This window comes from Meles meles, chromosome 10, assembly GCF_922984935.1.
Source record: "Meles meles chromosome 10, mMelMel3.1 paternal haplotype, whole genome shotgun sequence".
Taxonomy (NCBI): Eukaryota; Metazoa; Chordata; class Mammalia; order Carnivora; family Mustelidae; genus Meles; species Meles meles.
This window is the reverse complement of record NC_060075.1, coordinates 105795651-105817252: the sequence shown is the minus strand read 5'-3', so window position 1 is coordinate 105817252 and position 21602 is coordinate 105795651. Positions and strand designations below refer to the sequence as shown.

The window sequence follows — 21602 nt, the reverse complement described above, 5'->3', positions numbered from 1 at the left end:
CTCGAACGTTCTTCCCAGCTTTACAGAACTCTCTTAACTCCGTTTCTAAAACGAAGATGAATTTCCCTGAACGCCTCATTCATTCAAAGTTTTAGAACCATTTTTTATATAGTTCCTTGGGGGGGGTCATACCTCGATTGTCCTACAACGGGAAGACACAAAAAACCCTAGAGAAACACCTGAGGAAGAGACGGTTCTCACCGCGGATCAAATTTATGTCGATTTCAGTACGATGATTATGTGACTTAAATGTCCATTTAGTTACTGAAGAAGTCAGGTCCTGGGTGGGTCCTGTTGGTTTTATTCTGTGGTATCCTTACCCCACATTCTGTTTGCCTTAATTTAAGCCTCTTGTAAGCACTTTCTCAAATGTACATAGAAACACACTGCAGATGAGTCTGTTCAATAAGAGAAAGCCCCCTTTGGGTTCCATGTAGTGTGTGGTCGTGAAAGAAGGTTTAATGACTTTCTTGCTCAGGCTCTGGCTCCTGTGTGAGTGGTCTCTGGGGGCCCGCGGGTTGGAGTCTGCCCTCAGCCGGCCTTACCCTGTTCCTCCAGAGGGGGATAAAATGACCTTTGCTCTGCTTTCTGGACTTGAATGCGGGGTGAGGGCAGAGAAAGGCAGTGGCTGTGACCTCCCCGCTCCTTGACCATCTCTTGCTGATCACACAAATCCATCCCATAAAAACTGCTCTTGGTTCGTTTTTCCCCAAGGTACTGGAAATAACCTCCTTGGATTGGAAAGGATACGGAGGAAGAGGAAGACGGGAGAAGCTGGAAAACAGAGTTAGAACCGGGCTGAGTCTACTAGAGGACAGGATCCCCATCTTCTCGCTTCATAGTCTCAGCAAATGGCCGGGGGCCCTGGTACCTGGCAGGTCCTCAGTACATATGTGCTGAATGGACTGGACTCCTGTGGCAGACTGAACTTTCACTGGGCAAAAGGGATTGAACTTGATGCTTCTGCTTGTCTTCACTTAAATTCATTTCACCTAGTGTCCATACACATGTTCTATGACTTTATGACGATACACTATGGAGAACTCAAAAGGATTTGAGTGATCTCCAAACATGAACCCCACCTCGCTGGGAACACTGGGTGATTGTATTTTCTTGCTCCGCACACACACTTCCTGAAGAGAGCTGAGTGCTTGTTATCCAATATCCCCAGGTCTCCGAGAGGAGATGGTGCGATTCCCTAAGTAAAATTTCTAATTTTCTGAGGGGATGTTGCCTTGAACAGAGTCTCACGTTTTCTAGAAACACTTTTTTTCCTCATCGATGGATAAATGCTTACTGTACAGTATGTGATTGCAACACTCCGTTCAGTATTTACTGAAATACTGAATAATGAACAGTGTTTACTCCATTCAGCGTTTACCCCTGCATACCAAGATCCTCTCCACTCTAAGCCCCGTGCCGGGGAACCAGCCGGACATGCTTCCTGCCCTAAGGAACGGACAGTCTACCGATAATGCCTGAAACAACTATACAATTACAGTTGTGATCAGTGTTGTGAAAGGAAGAGGGTTTTCTAAAATAACGAACAGGGGTTCTCAAATCCGTGTGGTACACGGAAGAGCAGGGTCAACTTCTTCAATGAAGGGGCATTCGTGGTAGGACCCGAGTGACGCGTGGAGACCCGCCGAGTGTGCAGATAAGAGAGGGTGTGTGGAGAAAGGGTCCCCGTGGCCGAAAAGCTAGACCCATGGGACAGAACCTGCTGCCTTTGAGGAACAGGATAAGAAACTTGCATAGAGGAGAAGGAGCACAGGCGGTGGGAGAGGATGAGTCAAGCAGACACAGGAGGCGTCCAGCAAGGAGCTAACTAGAGACGTAACTGAAAGACCCATTTCCTATTTATATACCTCACCACCGCTCACTGACCTTGGCCTCTGGGACAATGTCTGAAAATTCCAGGGCCGGGCATGCCATGTCGATCAGCCAGCTGATGTCCCCGTGGGGAGAGATGCAGAAGAACCTGGACTAGCCAGGAGGACCAGCCTCGCTTCCAGAAAGGTTAGTATCTGGGGGGCGGGCGGGGGGGGGGGGGTCTTCCTCTCGGCCCCCGTACGGGAGACTGCAGTTCCGTCTAACAGGCTTTTGTAATTCTCTGAAACTGCTCTTGAGTACAAAGTTGGATTGAGACCACAAATTATTTTTCTTGAAATGAGATTCTACCCCCTCGGCCGGTGGGGACCAGGTCCAAGGGCTGAGCACAGGATGTAATCCATTATTCTAAATAAACACCTTCTGCCTACTTGGGTAGTTCAAATGCATTGTAGGCTTAATGCAGTTCCTGACGCTGGATTGCAAGAGAAAATTAAAATTCTAAGAAATAGATTGTATCTGTCCTTGTGTCCTAAACATTTACTTTTCTTTCACAAGCTGCTTTGATCTCTGCAAGGAGGCAGACCCTACACCCCAGCGGAAAGATACGTGGGGTGGGCATTGGGAGACGCCTCCCGGACCGAGTTCTTATGAGCTCTGCATCTCGGCACAGGGCAGTTCTCCTACTCGAAACTTAATTTTCTCACCTGTTAAATCCAGGTGATCAACTAGATCAAGTGTCAGCAAACTTTTTCTGTAAAAAGCCAGACAGGAACTATTTTAGGCTCTGCTGGCCAAAAGTTCGTAGGTACTCAGACTCGGCCTCCCTTTTAGGCGAACAATCATAGACCACGTGAAAATGAATGGGTGCCACTGTTTATCTTTGAGGCTGAACATTTCACATGGCAAGAAATAGTCTTAAGATTTTTTTTTTTCTAACCAATTCAAACTGTAGAAACCATTTCTTCACTCAGGGGCTGTGCAAAAGGCAAGCAGGGGCCCAGAGCTGGCCTGTGGGTCATCAGTTTGCTCACCCCTGACTAAGTGATTTCGCTTTCCTTCTTGGGCTGCAGAACCTGACTTCTTGGTCAGGCTGGTCAAGCCTGAGGAAGTAAAATTAGAGAGGGAGGTTTTCAGCGCTAGGGAAAAGACAAAAACCACAGGATAGAAGAAAAGTCAGGATCCTAAGCTAAATAAGGGGAGGGAGGGAGGCCAGACAGAGCCCCTCGCCCCTGCCGTGTGCTTCTAGGACCCAGTGGTGGGTCGTGCTCCCCCCGAGTCCCAGGTAACTAAGAAGACAGACACACAGTGAATTCTCAGCATTCCACCACAGAGTTCTCCCGCGTGAAGCTGGCCTGAAATTCAACGGGCATGTGTTTATTTGTGGTTTCACTGAACATTTGACTCCCTAGCAATGAAAACGTTAATCAAATATATAAATAATTTAATTGGAGGGAAAATAATGCATGATTAAAGTCCAAACTAATCCAACACAAAGATATGCAATTTGCCAGAGGCCCGAGCTCCAGAAAGAGATAGATGGTGTAAATTACAGAGCCGCGTGCCAGCTCCCTCGGCAGGGCTCTCGGAACTCTCCCCCCTGAACAAACAGGACAGGGATGCCAGGACCGCACCGCTCCCCCAGAAAGGCCGAGTGCCCCCGCACAGCTGCTCCACAATTTCCTCCTGCAAGCAGGACTGGAAGCATCTGCCTCGGGAAACTGATGGCTCATGGAGCAAATACGATCTCTCGGGTGCCCACAGCAAACCAACAAAGTTGCTGTGTCCCCAGCGGGATGGGTCTGCAGCCAGGTGAGCCAGGACCCCGCATTCCCATCCTTCTGCTCCCCGAGGCGTCCTAGGAGCACAAGGGGAGGGGAGAGGTCTGTCTGCTGGCCTGGCCACCGCTGTGGCAAGGAAGACCTAAGGGAAAATGGGGGAAAGGCAGGTTTCTGTCACCACCACCATGGAAGAAGCAATGGCTTTCACTAAGTGAATCAGAATTCTTTCTTCTTGCGTCCTTAACTGCTAACCTTCAGATGAAGCACACATGTGCGGTCGGTCAGCCCCAGACGTCTGTGGCTTTCCAAGCAAAGCTGCTGTTCAAGCTGTTCGGGAACCTGGGAAGCACCTCATGTCACCCTCGCCTTCGGGCAGATTCCCTGCCGAGTCCCACTCAGAAAGTGCAAGTTTTCACGATGTGGATGCACCCTCCATGGGGGCAAGTTCTCAGAGGAGAAGCGACAGCAGGGCTCCAGGGGAGCGCGGAAGCCCTGCACATACGTCCCCGTGCAAACTGGGCTCCAGGGTAGCGCGGAAGCCCTGCACATATGTCCCCGTGCAAACTCGGCTCGAGGGCAGCACACCAGTCAGCAGACAAACACCTTGCTGATCAAAGTCAGTCACTCCCCAAATCAGACAGCAACTCTGCAGGCAGAAGGTACATTCCTCCCGCTGCTGTAATGAAACTTCCACTGTCAAGCACACCTAAAACGAGGGAAGGCGGGACACGTAAAACTTCAGACTCAGTCCTTGCCACGATCTCCGCACGGCTCCCCTGTGCACAGGCATCACACCCCTGTGTGACTGTCAGTTTCCGCTGTTTCTCAGACAACACAGAGCTTTGTCACCCATGTAAAAGGTTTCTACAAAGCACCCCGACAAGTTTTTCGCAGCGGGAGGTCCAAAGACCATGGTCATCAGTGGCACGGTGCTCAAGGACATATGATCTGTCTCGGCACAAACATGCATGTGCGTCTGTGCACGCAAACACACACGTGTCCGCACACGTATTACTGCTTTGACAGAAAGGAAACAGACTGGGAGAGGAGTGTATTTCATACATGAATGCTCGAGACACTGAACCTGCATTATTGGCGTGAAGCCTACAGATGGTCGTTGGATCCTCAGTTTTATTTCTGCCTCATCCCTTCGCTACCTTTCTTTGTATCTTAACCCACAAACATGCTGCTATTTGATGCCGTGATTTTATTTTAAAACTGAAGGAAATCAAGCTGAAACCTTGCCTTCTCGGGAACTCGCAACACTTGATGCTTTCTAAATCTTTTCACACTGCGGCCAGCTGAGCTCAGAAACCAGGCTTGAGTCTGTGAATATGTTTTGTAGAATTCAATAAATTTATAACTTTTAAGGACGGGCTGAGAGTGTACGTTGCGAAAACCTCCTATTGTGACAGAGGATAGGATACAACCAAGTAAACAGTTTTAAGTAAGCTCAACTGTCAGTTTGCTCCCTGAAGTCATATTATGTTTACTACAGTTGATCCTTGAACAACACTGGAGTTGGGATGCCGACACCCTGCACACCAAGAAATCTGCAAGCAAGTTTGACTCCTCATAAACTTAACTATTAACCTACTATGGACCAGAAGCCTTACTGATAATAGTAATAGCCAATCAGCACACCTTTTGTATTTCATGTGTACTGTATACTGTATTCTTACAATAGAGGTAGCTGGAAAAAAAGAAAATGTTATTAAGAAAATCATAAGAAAGAGGGTGCCTGGGGGGCTCAGTAGGTCAGACCTCTGCCTTCGGCTCAGGTCATGATCCCAGGGTCCTGGGATTGAGTCCTGCATCGGGCTCCCTGCTTTGCGGGGAGCCTGCTTCTCCCTCTGCCTTTCATCCTGCTGTTCTCTCTCTCTCAAATAAATAAATTAAATAAATAAATAAATCCTTTAAAAAAAGAAAATCGTAAGGAAAACACATTTACAGTGTTCTGCTGTATTTATGGAAAAGAATCCACATCTACGTGGACCCATGTAGTTCAAACCCATGTTGTTCAAGAGTCACCTGTACTATCTCTGAGTAGTCCAGAGAGAGTTCTGCAAAAGAGAAAGAGGAAAAATAACTTACAAGGGATTAAAGTCTCATATGTCCATTAAAGCTGATTTGAGAGAGAAACTGACATCGTTTGCCTATAAGAAACTACGCAGGAATCCTTCAAAACTTTCCGTCCGAAAGGAGGCGTATGGCTTCTTTTAGTATGTATGTATTTGAGAGCGAGAATGAGAAAGAGAGAGCCTGAGAGGGGGAGGGTCAAAGGGAGAAGCAGACGCCCCACTGAGCCGGGAGCCCGATGTGGGACTTGATCCCAGGACTCTGAGATCCTGACCTGAGCCATGAGGGCAGACGCTTAACTGACGGAGCCACCCAGGTGCCCCGCATGTGCCTTCTTGTTGTGGGTATTTGATTCATGGGCCATTTCTCAAAAGTTGTAAAGTTTCGTGACACAGATTCTATTAGGGACACACCATGTTTGAATTCCTAACCGCTTCACCAGGCAGAAGCAGGAAAAAGCAGCGACCACAGACGATCAGGGCTGAAACTGGCCTTTTATCTCTAATAGGCACTTGAATTTTAGATAAATAAAATAACTGAAAGGGTTTTGTTGGCACCATCCATCGTCCCAACGGTGTTTACAATGTGACACTTGCTGTGGGAGAGCTCTCCCTACAGACCCCCCAACACAACTGCTTGAAAATCTCCTGGCTTGTAAAATATCCGGGCACCTTTCTTTCAGTTTTCTGATACAGCGAAATAAAATCACACAGGAAAATATCAAAAGGACTCCAGACTTGGGGTACAAAACATCATTCTCTTCATAAAAATAAAATATTTTCTTCTTTCTGGTCTGTGAAAATTAAGAATTCGGCAGAGACAAAGAGCAAAAATCTGCTTCCTGGGTTAGAAGGAATAAATAAATGGATCCCTCTGACAGGGAATCAAATTTTTGTGTCTAGGTACAAATCGATGACAAAACTACTTCCTTTCACGTGTAAGAAAGACGAAGTTCTCTAAGAAGGTAACTGTGGGAACAGAGGGCTTCACAGTTTGGATTTTTTAATTTAATTTTATTTTTTAAAGATTTTATTTATTTATCACAAGTAGGGAGAGAGGCAGGCAGAGAGAGAGGACCCTGCTGAGCAGAGAGCCCGAGCAGGACTCGATCCCAGGACCCTGACATCATGACCTGAGCCGAAGGCAGAGGCTTTAACCCACTGAGCCGCCCAGGTGCCCTCATGGTTTGGATTTAGAGAATGGATATTACCTCAGCCTCGCCCCACCCCCCGTAGGCTGGATACACAATCCACGGAAGTGGAAGCTCACGTCGCGCTCACACCATGATATGGATGAACCCTGACCACAGCGTGCTCCATGGAAGAAGGCAGCCACCAAAGGACACAAATTGTGTGATTCCATTTATACAAAGGCCCACTGTAGGCAAGTCTAGATAAGGAGGAAGACTAGACTAGACTGGGGGTTCCCTGGGTCTGAGAAGAGTCTGGGAGGCGGGCATTCTTTTGGGGACAATGAAGATATTGTCATTTGGTTGAAGGGACTGTTGCACAACTCTATGTAGACACGGAATGTAGACTTCAAATGGGTGAATCACATGGGTTTCTGAGGTATGGCAGTTACCGTGTTCGCCTCACATGTGGTGTATGGATTATATGTCAGTAAGGATTTTCCCCCTCTCTTGTCCCCTTCCCCCCCCCAAAAAGAGAAAGAACTATCGAAATGTACATCTGACCCTTGAACAACATGGGTTTGAACTGCGTGGGTCCACTTATCTGCAGATTTTTTTACAGTACATTATTATAAATATGTTTTCTTTCCCTACGACTCTTTCTTGTAACATTTTTTCCTGGCTTATTTTGTTGTGAGAATACAGTAAATAATACATATACAACATATGTCCTAATCAATTATTTACGTTATTGGTGAGCGTTCCGGTCAATAGTAGGCTATTGGTTGTTTAGTTTTGGGGGAACCAGAAGTTATACACAGATTTTCCACTGCATGGAAGGTCAGTGCTCCAAATCCCTGTGTTGTTCAAGGGCTAACGTATTTGGTGATGGGCTTTGGTGACAGATGGAAGAGTGGGGGGAGACAGGAAAAGTGGGTGAAGAACAGGGAACAGCCAGGTTCTTTTCCCTGTGTCCATCCCTCAGACTGGGGTCAGCCCTAGCCAACGGTTTTCTCATGGAAGCACCTTAGTCACAACTTCTACTATAGAACGAACACACACACACACACACACACACACACACACGATCTACATACAGATTGCGTTAAAACAAAATGTACTTCTATGACACAGTATTTCTTGGTGGATTTGACACTGGACTCCGAGTGAACAAGCCTGATGGTATCACCTCGATGACAATTTCTCCTTCTATCCCTTCCTCATCCTTCAAGGTATAGAGATGAGTGGGAAGATGGACAACACCGAACTTTGTGCAGAGTTGGAAACAAAGCTAAAACACCATATGCTCCTACTAGTTCAAGGGCGTGAATGTGAAAGAGAGCATGATTTGAAAAAACTGGTATTTTCTCAGATGTGATGGAGTCTAAAATTTACTAAAACCTCATGGAAAATTCAAGTACAGTTAATTCAGAATTCCTATAGTTTTGGTTTTGTTGTTACCTTGAATTATGAAATTACTAGGCGTAAGGATCTAATTTGTGATATAATTTTTTAGAAGATTTATTTGAGAGAAAGAGAGAGAGACTGAGCTCACAAGCAGGGGGAGGGACAGAGGGGGAGGGAGAAGCAGCCTTCCCACTGAGTAGGGAGCCTGATGCAGGGGTTCGATCCCAGGGTCCTGGGGTCATGATCTGAGTCGAAGCAGACATTTAACTGACTGAGCCCCCCAGGCGTCCCTGGTTTAAGGCAGGATTGACCTAGCCTGTATCTTCTCCCCCACAGAAGCGCATGTGGTACTCATTCCAAATCACGTACACATAAGAACAGTATATTGACTTAATATTAAGATGACCTCAGACCTCAGGAAATTTTAGTTTTTGAGAAGAATTTTTAAAAAGCAAAATGGAACCATTAATATGGATTAATTTACTTACAATACTTCGGTAAAAAGAAAACACCCTCATTTTTGAAAGTGGGTTAAGGTCCTCTCATTCTTTTTAAGAAGAGTAAAAATTCTCTCTCTTGCAGTTTTATTCTCTGACTTCTAAATTATTTTACAAAACATCATTGTAACACTTCTCTTTTAAGAAGGATCTATTACAGTTTAATAAGGTGTGTTTTGTTAAAAAACAAAACAAAACAAAACTTCTGAGAGCTTCTTTCTGTGAGGGCCAGCGTTTATAGCCCACTGAGATTTTAAAAAGAGAGAAAAAATGGTTTCATCACATCTTCCAAGCAATCGAAGACCGTTTACATCCTTTCTACAAATTACTGGGCTCGTCTTACTTTTTATCTTATTCTCTTAAATACCAACTTTTGTTTCAGTCAAAATAACAATAAAAACACAAACTCTTCTTAAGTCACCAAAAACAAAGATAGAGTTTAGCAAGGAAGGATTTCATAACAGCCGTTCTGGAAAGAAGCAGCATGCTAACTGCCGACAGGCAAGGTAATCTTAGTTGTCTCATCACAGGATGAAACAGTTTGGAAAAAGAAATCTCCAAAACACTCCAAAACATTTTCTTTTCCTTCTTTTTGCAATGAGCCAGTTCACCAAATACAGGGAGCGCCAAGGTTTCTGATCACACCTTTGATCACACCACTAGCTCCAAAGACACAGAAGACACAGAGAGAGCTCCCTGCTCCTCAACTGGGAAAACCAGCAAGACCAGAGGGCCCAGCACCCCTGGCCACAAAAGCAAGCTCTCCCAGGACCCAGATGAATTAGTCACTCAGAGGAATGGATCATTTATACGAGTCCAGGGTATCTGGAAAGCATTACCATCCCCAGCAATGGCACAGACCGCCAAATTAAAGATTTCAGAAGCCGAACTGTGTCCCAGAGGATTAAAATCTTCCCACCTTGTGGGCTTGGATGTCTGCCACGAAGAGGAGAGAAGGTTAATGGGGAGTTTCTCTGTAGAATAATAATTCCTGCTGGTGTGCATAAGGCAGTCGTGTTCTTCAGTCCATTGTCAGAACAGGTCTTTCTTCTGTTATAAAAACTTTAAAAGGTAGGTTGGCTTGGGACAATAATATAAATACAATTATAACAGGACCCCTTGCACTTCGAATTTTAAGGTGTTTAATGCGCGCGCACACACACACACACACGACTACTCTAAATACAACAAGGAAGGTTGAATTTTTAACTCTCCTGAATGCAAAGGTAGGTGTAAATGTTTCCTGATATTTAGAGTTCCATTATCTAGAAGTATACAAAATTTTGGCCTTTAATTATTCCTTAACTTTTATCATTTTGGCAATCTCCAAGGAGCCTGAACGTGCAGGCACTGCTCTTTGCAAAGAACCCGAATAGAGGGGCGCCTGGGTAGTGGCTCAGTGGGCTAAGCGTCTGCCTTCGACTCGGTTCATGACCCTAGGGTCCTGGGATTGAGTCCCATATCAGGCTCCCTGCTCAGTGGAGATCCTGCTTCTACCTCTCCCTGCCGCTCTGCCTCCTTGTGTTCTCTCTATCTCTCTGTCAAATAAATAAATGAAATCTCAAAAAAAAAAAAAAAAAAAAAACCACCTGAATATATAATGCTGTTATGAGAAAATTTGAAATTCAAGAACAACATAAACAGAGGTGAGGGACAGATGCGATCTGACTTGAATGGGCGGGCTCTGTCCTCAACGCCCTTATAAAAGCAACCTTGATCCCGCCATGTTCCTGAAGGCTGATTCAGAACATCACAGCAATCAGCCTTTAAGTCTGCAGATGGGCTTGTAAGTTTTTAAATCATAATTTTTGATGACTAAAAGACTTGTTAAAATAATAACAGATAAAATAAACTGTATTTGAATTTCAAATGAGAGTTTACTTTTCATATTTGGAGAAAAGTCAAGAGTCTTTTTCCTGGAATCCTTTGAAGATTCGAGGCAGCAGACCAATCCTCGTTCCCGAGGGCTTCTGCCCATTACATTGCTATGGGAGGTTCCTGCCTGGAAAGCACAAGGAGCCTTCCTTCAGAGTCACAAGGAGGTTAGGTGAGTATGCGTACATGTGTAAATAAGGGTCTGGGGCCGTCCATGACGCAAACCCGGGCAAATCTCAAGGGCTATCGGAAGAAGGCAAGAAGGCAGGCAAGCCGGCAAAATTATCCCCTTGGAAGTCTGCCCACACGTCCCCGCTGAGCTGACTCATTCATTCACTATTAACTCAATGCTTATTTATGATATCACGGTTACTGTGCTGAACTCTGAAGAGGAAAGACTGAGTAAGACACGGCCACTGGATGCCGTCCAAATCCGGTTGTAGGAATGCAGAAAGGGGCACTGTTGAAAAATCAGCTTTCACATCATGGACACTTCCACAATGAAAAAAAGCAAGCTACCCCCCAAAAATGCATGACTTTCTGCCTTCCCTCACGGCCCCGCGTCACAGAAAACTAGCAGCCCGTGCCCAGGGCTTTCCCAGGTTTGCCCCCCCAAAACAGGATGGAGAGGAAGCCCCAGGACATCTCCACTGTAACGAGCTTTTCAACGTGTGGAACTATTCTGCCACTCTTCAACGAGCTCGTAACTCATTCGTACGGCAAGTCCCCCTTGGGAAGAACTTCATCCCTTATGGCCGACACACGTAAGAACGTCAGAATAAAATATCCTGCGCGACATGGGCACACACTAATTATTCCACGTGTAGATGACGATTTTCTTTACCAAGTTAGTATCAAGGCAAAGAGTTTAGAGGAAAACAACAACAACAACAACGTTGGTCCAGACACCAGGATACAGGAATTCATTCGTGTTGGGGGCGGCAAAGGGATGTGAGTAAGGCATGGGCCCTGTGTCTGAGAAGATGAAATTTTACTATTTTATTTATTTTTAGGATTTCTTAAAGTATTCATTAGTGAGAGAGAGAGAGCTCAAGAAGGGAGAGGAGCAGAGGGAGAAGCAGATTCCCCGCTGAGGAGGGAGCGCGATGCGGGGCTCGATCCCAGGACCCTGGGGTTATGACCTGAGCTGAAGGCAGACGCTTAACCCACTGAGCCACCCAGGTGCCCCAAAGATGCTATTTTAAATAGGGTAAATGGGAAACAAGTAGTTTCAAGAAAATGGGATAGGTGAGAAAGTGAAGTCGGGGAAGGCTTCACAAGCAGGTAAATGAGTTGAATCGAGAGTAAAGAGGAACTGGGCACAGAGGAAAGTGCGTCCCAGAGGAGGGACGTGAGCTACGGAGGTCCGGGGTCACCGAAGAGCGTGATGTGCTGGCAAATGCCCCTCGGTGTGGGGTGAGGACGCGTGTGTGCACGGACATAACACAGGTTGGGTGAACGAGGGAGCAGAAGGACGTGCTGCCGGCCGGAGCGAAACCACGAGGGGTGCTGAGTGATCGAAGGCACCTACGCTACACCCCAGGCAACCCACCAACCCACCAAGAAGATGATGGAGAGAAAGGGCTAGACAGAGCCAATTCCGGATGAGCTGTGAGTGGTGAATGAAAGAGAGGAGCAGGGGGCATCTCGTGCCCCACTGTCCCCTGAGACGGGATGGAAGCAGGAGGCACCCCAGGACCACGGAGACCAGGCGTGGCGGGGAGCGGGTGGGGGCACCGTGACCTGGTCCACGCAGAGCCAGTGCTGTGAAGGCGAAGGCCACTCCGAAGGCCGAACGCCCCAGGCGTGGAGCTGGAGACGCCTGGCTTTCATCTGGGCTGGGGTCACGACGCAGGATTACTGGCTCCCCTTCAAGTCCTCCTTCCAGCGTCACCTCCTTAATGAGACCGCTTACCCCATTTATAGTACAACGTCCTCAGCCCCAGACTCTCCAGCCCCTGGCCCTGCCGCTCTGTTGTCCCTGTGGCCCTCCTCACCTCGAACACATTATCCTGTCTGTACAGACCGTTTCTGATTTATCGCCTGCCTCCCCATGAGAACGTAAATTCTACACAGGCAGAGATTTTTATTGATTTCGTTCACTGATGTTTTCCAAGTGCCTGGAACAGCGCCCAGCACATAGTAAATGCTCAATAAATATTTGTGGGAGGCATGTGTTGTTGGCAAGACCACGCTGAGAACTGACGCGGCCCCAGGTCTCAGCGTTACCCCAGTGGGCCGCCTTCGGTCTGTGCCTGGAGAACCAGAAGCCACAGGAAACAGAAGCAATTTCCTGTGATTCTTCTCGGATAAACCTCAGCCTCTCATATGCCTTCAGGGCCCACCAAACAGAGCCCCCCACCCCTGCCTTTTTTTTTTTTTTTAGTTTTTTTTTGTTTTAGTGTGTGTGTGTGTGTGTGTGTGTGTGTGTGTGTGTGTGTGTTTACAGAGACAGAGAGAGACAGTGAGAGAGGGAACACAAGCAGGGGAAGTGGGAGAGGGAGAAGCAGGCTTCCCACCAAGCAGGGAGCCTGTTGTGGGGCTCGATCCAAGGACCCCAGGATCATGACCCAAGGTGAAAGCAGATGCTTCAGGACTGAGCCACCCAGGCGCCCCAGAACCCCCTTTTATATTGTGGCCATAGAGTGAGGTTCTGAGCTAGTAGTGACATCATTCAGAGTTATCTAAGTTGGTTCCTATACATTATTAATGAAAAGGAATTCTGTGGTCTATTTTGCCCGCCATCACCATGTTGATACAGGTCTGCGGCGAGGGCTCTGTCCTCTGAGCGCCAATCCTCAGTGCGAATGCGACGTTCCACGGGCTGTGGAAAGCATGCAATCTTAGGTTTTACCGTAGGTTTCTCTTGAAATAATCCAGTAATGCTTCAGATGGTGAGGAAAAAAAGGCCAAGTTACCCTTGTGATCAGGCTATACACTGGAAATCTGCCCCTGGTGATTGTTTTTGTCACTGTTTATACAGAGATTTCTTCCTAAAGCAGTGCTGTTAGTTAAGTAATAGAGGACTAAAGGGCAGATTTCGTCCTTAATTTGCTTGTGCATATCTCGTTAATGTCATGGAAATCGGCCTTGGGCCAGGGCGAAAGTGTTGGGAAAGACAGCGAGGAGGAAGTAAGCTTGCTTGTATCTTGTTTCAATTGGAGAAATAAAGAAGGACAACACACGTTTGAACTTGCAACTTAAAAAAAAAAGTGTGTGTGTGTGTGTGTGTGTGTAATGACCTGCGGTCCTTCCAAAAGAGAAATGGGAAGCCAGCCTGCCTTGTGCTGAACACCATCCTTCCCATGGCGAAATTTCTCCTGGGGGAGGTGACTTTCCTAGAATTTCAGCCGTTCCTGCACTTTGTATTTTTTTTTGTCCTTTTGCCTTTTACCTCCCTAGTAAAGCAAAAATTTCACTTCCCAAGAAGGGCTAATTTATTCCTAAAAATATGATTTTAATTTGGGGACTTGATTCTATAAAACATATTTTCATAAGCACATTTCCCTAGGAAAAATGTGGCCAGTATGTATTGTGTAATTGTGCAACTTTAAAAAAGTTTCTTGTGAGCCTTTAAGTGTACGCCTTCAACTTATAGGTGGCTTTCCTAATTGCCTCCACATTGCATAAGAACAGAATATTAATACAGCCTGATTATAATAGCGCAGCAATGGGTTAAAAGGTTATGAATTTTAACACTCTGTAAGGGAAAAATAGTGAATGCGCTTGCCGGAAAAACCCAGAGACTGAAGCTAATTGAAACTCAGTGTTGGGTCTGCATTTTGTCCCCTGGTTATTTCAAGTAGAAGCGCACTATTTGTCTTCTTACCTAGATTACCTGCAAAGTGACTTTCATGCATTTCATTTCTCAGGTAACTCAAGCACAACGATGAGTATCGCCAGAATGTTTTAAGAGGGAGTCAAGTAGGGCGTCGAGGTTCCAGGCCATTCTCTTCAAGGCCCTTCCCATGAACCGATATAAATGCAATTGTATAAGGCCATGGGAAGGGAGGGCCAGCGTTTTGATCATGCTGTCTCTGTCTTTTCCTGCCCTCTGTTTCTAGGGATGGGTCAGGCAGGCTGTGTGTACTGCACTCTGGGTCATGCCCTCTTCTGTGCCAGGCCTGCTTGGCCAATGTCCTTCCATGTGGTTAATTCTCTCTTATCCTTTATCTCCTCCAGGAGGACGTTCCTGATGCTCAGAGAGGTTCAGAAACTGATCTACTAGAGCACCCCAAGTTTGTGGAAGGGATCAGAACAGAATCCAGGGCAAGACTTCTCACCCACACACAGATGGGACTGAGCAGAAACGGAGGTAAACTCAAGGTCAAGGTCAAGAAAGAGTCATCTGTCAGAAATAGCGAGCCAAAGGGCTCACCAGAAGGGGAATTTTTAAAAAATTAAATGCTATAGAAAGTGCATGGTCAAGAGAGGGTGGAGATACAGACTTCACTACTATAGCTATAGTATGATTTTCATTTAACTTAAACGCACGAGACTACACATGGAAGGAAGGAAGGAAACACATGCATTCCTCACACACGCAGGCACCCGCATGTGTATACACACACACACACACACACACACACACACTGTATGCTTGGATTCTGTATGAATTTCCAAGATCCTAGACTCTGGGGTACTATCAAAATCAATAATCAACCTTACGAGGGTTAAATAAGTTATCCTTGGTTGGAAATGGCCTTGACCTCTGGCAACCGATGGTCGAGGAGTAGAGATAAAAACAAAAAAGAAACTGGCCTTTACTTCAAATGGCAAATTTGCTGGTTTTGGATATGAGGAAGTGTAGTTCACCTCCCAGGAGGGATGTGTTAACAATTCATACATCTGATGGGGGAAAACTGTATTTTTTTGGCAACTCATTTTTTTGGTAGCGAAATGCCTTTAAATTATATGTAACCTACATTTACACAAACTGGAATCCCTATTTATTCCTATCTTGAACCATTATTATTAAAATGAGCTGGGTAATTTTCATGGCTTAATTTATCATTAAAAAATTATGGGTTAGAACAGTGATTCCCCCCGCCCCCAAGACCGCGTGACAGAGAAGGGATCTCTTCTCAGAGCCATGGCCAATCCACTCTCCCAGTGGCTTTCCCCGAGCTTCAGTAGTTCAAACATACACAACCTGTACCTTTAAAATGCTCAACACAGAGAATTTCCCCTGGGTTAGTCAACTGCTGGCTCATATACAAAGAAAATACTGTATTTTGCTCTGAAGAGCTTTCTGCCTCAATTTAAACACAGTGAGACAGACACAATATCCCAGAGAGAGGAAAACCTACCTTATTACATTCCTGACCCAAGAGAAAGGATTTGCCCTTAGGACATAAAAGGAATCCGTGGGGGTAAGGAGGGGAGTTACCTAATCCCAAACATAAGAAAGGTTCATAATGCAGCATGACAATGCTTTTAATCGCTGACATAATTGTAATATGTATGCATAATATGATGCGAGGAAAGTCACTGCTGCTCGCCTGGGAGCCTGAAAGGCCTTCTTCGGTGTTCTACTCTAGGTCTTCTGGATTTTATACGTGCTTGGGGGAATTTCCAGGGGGAGGTAACGTGATATTGTAAGGATTCTTTCTCAGTAAGATCACATCTTGTTCCGATTTGAGCCGATGTGTCTGTATGTGGCAAGTGTGGTAAAGTGAAACTTTGAGCTCAGTGAATGCCGTGTTTTACAAGTCTTCCTCGATTTCCTATGCAAGGCCACGGGGCCATGAGACCACGGGCAGAAGGACTGGGACTTTTATTTCTTCATATTGGAAAGCTGCTGGCAGAGACAGTCCCTGCATCTCAGCTGAGACTGGTGTGGGCCTTAGCCGTTTCCCTTTTATGGCTATAGTAAAAGAAATTTTTTTTTCCCCAACAGAGCTTTGGGTTTTTCTACCCTCTGATGTTTCCCTACACAATATAATCTAAGATGCCCTCTCCCAGGGAAGAATTGCATCCTTGCCTGAAACCTGACATTCTGAGAAGTTCAGCTTTTATATTTTGCCCTTACCACTGTTTATGGAAAGAATTTTACAACATCCTTTAAAGCTGCTACGTGGTGGCTGGACTTGGCCAACTTCGCAGCTGACGTTCTTGTCCTAACTTTTACACTGGGCTTGCCTGTGACTAGGGGGTTGTCAAGGTTCACGTTTTATTAAAGTGGACGCTGCTGACCACTCCTGGCAGAGCCGACGATCATTCCAGATCAGGGACTCTCAGAGCCACTGCTGCTCTGGGCATGCCTGTGAGTAGACGAGCTGAGGAGAAGAAACATACGGCAAGACAGAAACTTATAAAGAAAAGAGGGAAGGAAGGAAAGGGCTGGAAGGATAGTGTGCCCCAGCTCTCCTGACCCCTGAAATTCCCCAGAGGATACCTTCTGCTCTGCATTCTTGATGGGTTTACCCTGCAGAAGCAAGGCTGTTAGTTAGCCTTCCTAGCCTGTTTCCAGAGAAGAGGGACTCTGTCTCTTTCACCTGGGTCCCCACAGCCTTCCCCATGACCCCCACACAGCCAGAGCTCAGAAAAGGGCGCTGGGCTGAAGGACAGGAACCCGCAACGGGATGCAATCATGTCAGTTTCCTCCTGTTTCCCTGTAGAGGGCGTGAGGCTGTTCACCTGCCCAGAAGCCCTCAAGATGGTCCCGATCCAGCTGCCATCGAGTTATCTTTTCTTGCTCTACTTTGCAGGGGAGCTTATGCTCCAGGGCTAAGAACATCTTCTCTATGCCTGCTGCCCTTAGACTGCCTTTTTGTTTGTTTGTCCTTTTGACAAGGGGCAAGGATCTGGAATTCTTTCTCCTTCAGATGTTGTCATTAAACTGGCCCCACCAGTCGTCCAAGGGTAGAGCTTGGGATGAGGAGGTGAATGAAGGAAGCAGTCGTTAGGGAGTTAGAGGAGCCAACAGCTGACTTCATTTATTTTATAAGTAAATGGAGACAACTGAAGTCATCGATCTATGGCGGCTCTTCCAAGGTATTCGCACCACAGGCTCGAATTCCAAGCAGGTGACAGAGAACATATTTTCTTTATACACATTTAAAAAAAAAAATAGCTCTCACACTGCTTCTTATCTGAAGAGTCCAGAGAGCCTGTAAAAACCATTCAGAGGATGCCCACAATTTGCTGCCACCCACTGTGGCTGGCCATGGCGAGACGTGCGTTACGTCTAATTGGCAATGAACCATTAATGGGCCTCCTCCACAGCATCAGTTATAGAAAATTTGCCCTCTTGAAGGCCTCCAAAATATACTCCAGTTCTAACTCTTAACTTCTAAGTCCAAAATGCACTACTTCCAGCAAGAAAGTAGAGTCATGAATTATAGTATTTCAGTAGAGTATTTAATTTTACTGGCAGAGGCTGGGAACAGTGTTAACAGGATACTGGCCCCTGACAAGTTACAGTGACGGAGCCAAATTAATGCTCAAGCTATGGACATTGCCCCTCATACACGACTCACCAATTTATGTGTCAAATTCTACACATGAGAAGTCAAATCACTTTTTTTTTTTTTTTAAAGGAAGGCTTGCGGTGGATACAGCCTCACATCTTCAATTATTTTGTTTCTTTCTTTCTGCCTATAAGTATTTTTTCAACCAAATCTACTTTTCTGTATTTCCTCTCATATGGCTTTTCAGCCTCTGGGGTTACGATGAGCACACCTAACTCTTGTTCAAGAGGACCCAACGTTCGCGACATTTAGCATGCAGTTCTTTGAAAAAGTTGGAAGATGGCTTTGGTTGTAAATCGCATTATTCAGACAAGTGGAGCTTCCTGCTGAAAGGGTAGGGTGCCATTTTCTTCACTTTCCTTTGGGCACAAGTGCATGGGAGACATCACTATTCGTAAAAGTCGAACTTCAGATGGCAAGAACTATGAAGAAACCAATGGAACCATCTGGAAGAACACAGGAGCCACATGGAAATGGCAGAGAACACCTGTTTCCATTGTTACATTCAGAATAACAGCAGCCCTGAGAACGCAGGCCACGACTGACTATTACTAGTGAACCTGGTGCAGTCTTGAATCAAGTCATGAGACCCCTGGGGTACATCTCAACCAGGAGGCAGACTTGTTTGAAAAAGTAGAAAAGGATGTTGATTGGTTTTACTTCATTCTGTTGGCTCTGGGTCACTCGGCCACAGAATTAGGCAAACACCCTCTCCCACAGACACCCCAAGTCTTTCCAAGTTGCCCAGTGCTTCTTCCCACCCTCATTGACTTCTCTCTTTTATGCTCGCCAAACACGATCTCCAAGTGCCTTCGTCCGTGGTCCTCAAACTCCACGGGGAAGGACCATTGCACCCCCAGAAGCCTGCCCCATCTGCCGCTGAGGGAGGTGTGGTCCACGGCCCCATCACACTAGTGCACTCACACCTAAACTGGTCCACAGGCCACCTAGAAATATCTACTCGCTGTTCTCAAACGGGATAAAAGAAACTCCGCTGCCTCACAAAAAAGTAAAAAACAAAAAAAACAAAATTAAGAAAAAAAAATCAAGTGTAGAAACAAGCAGGTGGAGGGCTGAGGGGAACAGGAGACTGTGTAAAACATGGTCCAACAGAGTGTGATCTGCGGTGGGGGCCACGGGGAGCACAACGGAGCCCAGAGAAACCAAACCAATCCAAACCAAGGTGTGTTGTGTGAACACATAGATGTCCATGTCCCAGAAGAAAAAGGGTAGAATACTGAACGTAGAGACAAATCTAATCGTACCAAACAAAGTATTCTTAGCACAAACCACACCTGAATTTAGTGAAAAACACCCAGCTCTATCTGGCATCATCAAGAAGTTAAAAAAAAAAAGACAAAATACAGAAATATCCTTCTATAAAAGAGAACACAACATAACACAAATTTTGCTACATACAAATCAGAAAGAGGATTCCCTGACTTCACGGCCATGCTCCCACACTGTCCCATGGAAGGGCCACAAGACGTCTCTGTATGCAAAGGCATAGATGAGTCTTGGGATGAGAAAGGATGTATTTTGTTTATTCTAGCTTTTCACTGGGCACCTGTCAGTATCCCACAGAACTAGTTTCTGTAGAACATAGGTTAAGAGAAAATAAAATTTTCTCCCCCAAATATTTGATTCATTTAAATTGTTACTAATGCAGAAAAGCAGATTTTTTAAAGTTTTTGCTATTGATAAAAAGATAAACAAATAAACAAATAAATACATACATAAATAAAATCCCAAGGCAGGAAAAGCCATTGCATGAGAGGACAAAACACCAAAATCAGCTGGACACAAAGAGCAAAGTATAAGATGGCTGAAAAAGGTAAAAAGTGTTATAAAAAATGTTATAAAGTGTTATGAAAGTAAAAATATGTAACAATAAGCAGGTGACTTAATTAATAATTAATATTCGTTTAATTAATTATTCTTATTAAAAATTAATTATTAATTTTAAACAATTATTTATTACTAATAATTAATTATTAATAATAATAAATATTAATTATAATACGATTAATAATTGTTTAATAATAATGGAGTCTATAAGCCCTAATTAAATTGATAAAGGCATAAGAGAAGGAAGAGGAGGAAAATAATCTTCAAGATGATAAATTACTTGTCCTGTAAAGTAACATGCATGTGGGTTTACTTTCGATATCAATTTTTTGGTAATTAGAAATCATGAATTTACTTATGTATTTAAGAAACATATTGGCAAACATACTAATATTTAAGACATTCTATTTACTTTCAAATTGGCTATGGTAAAAATAAGGAAAATATGGCAAAACACACACATACACACACACACAAGAAAAGAAAAAAGAAAAAAGAAAAAGCACACAAAAACTCACATTCAAATTAATGTATCCAGTGGACCCACTATAGGCAAAACCCCTCAGATGGTTATAAACAGAACCATAAACCTTAAGAGGAGGTCACCAGAAAACAACATTATAGAGAATTGCTAAAAAAAATAAATAAATGGATAGGTTATTAGTGATAGTAATCTTTATATTAAACAAATGAGACTTTAGGACAAAGAGGTTTAAATGGAGGAAAGGGAGTTGTCTTCTCTTGATGAAATTTAAATCGATAATAATCAATTATTATATAATAATTTACATATTATCATATAATACTTTTTATTATCCTTAAAGAAAAGCAACACGTCTCTCTACCAAATAACAGAGCATCAAAATATGTAAGTCAAAACCTGTTAAGGGGCGCCTGGGTGGCTCAGTGGGTTAAGCCGCTGCCTTCGGCTCAGGTCATGATCTCAGGTCCTGGGATCGAGTCCCGCATCGGGTTCTCTGCTCAGCAGGAAGCCTGCTTCCCTTTCTCTCTCTCTCTCTGCCTGCCTCTCTGTCTACTTGTGATCTCTCTCTGTCAAATAAATAAAATAAAAAATCTTTAAAAAAAAAACAACCTGTTAAAATTATGAGGAATATAGCTAGAAACATCACCACCTGAGACTTATCATACCAGTGTACTGGCTTATCACAGAGTAAGCAGACAAAGAAGTAGGTAGAGGCAGATCGGCAATAACATCATCAAAAAGGCTGAATGAACGAATGAATCTCGCCTCAGACTCTTGCTTCACGTCTACTTGTGCACAGAACATGTAAGGAAATGGATGGAGAGCACGGCCCGAAAACGACCTCATTAAAGGCAGAGACTGCACACCAAGATCCCTGCTATGTACAAAACCATGAAGGGACACAAGCTTAGATGTGCTAATAAACACACAAAATCCCACGCCCAGGGGCATACGCCACAGCGTCCTCCTTAGCCCACTTAGGGAGAGGCCAGGCTGCCCCTACTGCTTACTCGCAACGTGACCAGGGACAAGTCTTGTTCACAGGTCATCTCCAGAATCCAGAACGCCTGACTTATAGCGGCAGGTCAAACCTATTTGTTGTGAAATATCAAATATTTGGGTGCCTGGGTGGCTTAGTCGTGAGGCATCTGCCTTCCGCTCAGGTCATGACCCCAGGGTCCTGGGATTGAGCCCTGCATC

The 21602-nt window shown here is 45.0% G+C and overlaps 1 protein-coding gene across 1 annotated transcript in view; it reads right to left on the bottom strand.

Annotated features, from left to right (window-relative positions):
- The window catches only part of GLI3 (GLI family zinc finger 3), a 266989-nt gene that overhangs the window by 19122 nt on the left and 226265 nt on the right, over nt 1-21602 (bottom strand). The window lies entirely within an intron of this gene.